The sequence below is a fragment of the Limulus polyphemus genome, unplaced genomic scaffold, assembly GCF_000517525.1.
Source record: "Limulus polyphemus unplaced genomic scaffold, Limulus_polyphemus-2.1.2 Scaffold14022, whole genome shotgun sequence".
NCBI classification, from domain to species: domain Eukaryota; kingdom Metazoa; phylum Arthropoda; class Merostomata; order Xiphosura; family Limulidae; genus Limulus; species Limulus polyphemus.
In genome coordinates this window covers 6,678-8,201 of record NW_013679632.1, presented here as the reverse complement: position 1 = coordinate 8,201, position 1,524 = coordinate 6,678, and the positions used below count along the sequence as shown (strand labels likewise).

Genomic DNA, 1,524 nt, shown 5'->3' with positions numbered 1-1,524 from the left:
ATAGATACGTACCTACTACAAACCTACAAGTAACATAGATACGTACCTACTACAAACCTACAAGTAACATAGATACGTACCTACTACAAACCTACAAGTAACATAGATACGTACCTACTACAAACCTACAAGTAACATAGATACATACCTACTACAAACCTACAAGTAATATAGATACGTACCCATCTTCTTTATTAAAAAGTGAAGTACCAATAATGTACTAGAATGAAGTACCAATAATGTACAAGAATGAAGTACCAATAATCTACAAGAATGAAGTACCAATAATGTACAAGAATGAAGTACCAATAATGTACTAGAATGAAGTACCAATAATGTACAAGAATGAAGTACCAATAATGTACAAGAATGAAGTACCAATAATGTACAAGAATGAAGTAACAATAATGTACAAGAATGAAGTACCAATAATGTACTAGAATGAAGTACCAATAATGTACTAGAATGAAGTACCAATAATGTACTAGAATGAAGTACCAATAATGTACAAGAATGAAGTACCAATAATGTACAAGAATGAAGTACCAATAATGTACAAGAATGAAGTAACAATAATGTACAAGAATGAAGTACCAATAATGTACAAGAATGAATTACCAATAATGTACTAGAATGAAGTAACAATAATGTACAAGAATGAAGTACCAATAATGTACAAGAATGAAGTACCAATAATGTACAAGAATGAAGTACCAATAATGTACAAGAATGAAGTTCTTTCTTAGCTACCAATTAGTTGATCTAATAAAGTACAGTCTGTGAAGTAAAACATATTGTAAAAGTTAGTTAAAAATATAAAAAATCTGATGACAATCAGTAACAAAAATCATCTTATACTCACTTTTAGTCTTTTCCTGTTCATACGTACATACCAGTTAGTCAACTGGTCAACAAACTTCACCAGGCGAGGCAACACTGTATACAACCTGTAAGCTGTGGAAAGACAGCAAACACGAATATTAGAGTATGCTAAGTGAACTTTAATTAGAAAATCTGCACGATAATATGTTTAGATCATTAAGCACACACAGTATCTCGGATTAAAGATCCTGTGATTATTTTAGAGCTTCAAGATGTACCGTACGATCTAGTGTAAACAGTATCATCATACACTGACCTGCCATCTCATTTTTCACAAATAGCACTAAACTCTGGATTAAAGATTCTGTGATTATTTTAGAGCTTCAAGATGTGCCGTAGGATCTAGTGTAAACAGTATCATCATACACTGACCTGCCATCTCATTTTTCACAAATAGCACTAAACTCTGGGTAAACGACACGATCCACTGGTCCATGATGTTGTCAGATACCCTTCTCTTTGTTTCATCATATCTAAACTTAATCCCAGATTCCTAACGTAATAAAGATATCAAACATAAATTTTACTACCGGTAAATATCAAGTACTCAAATAAAGACTACACTTAAAATGTTATCCAGTTTACCAATATACAAGGTTATTTGAATGAAATTTACAAGATAAAAAAAATGTCATTATCTTA

General features: G+C 31.4%; 1 long non-coding RNA gene across 1 annotated transcript; it reads right to left on the bottom strand.

Moving 5' to 3' along the window:
- Nucleotides 1-868: 868 nt before the first annotated feature.
- LOC111084141 lies at nt 869-1,409 on the bottom strand. Its single transcript, XR_002609412.1, has 2 exons — nt 1,255-1,409; nt 869-954 (listed from the first exon to the last, which is right to left on the bottom strand). It is a non-coding gene; the product is annotated as an uncharacterized LOC111084141 (long non-coding RNA).
- Between the last annotated feature and the right edge of the window lie 115 nt (nt 1,410-1,524).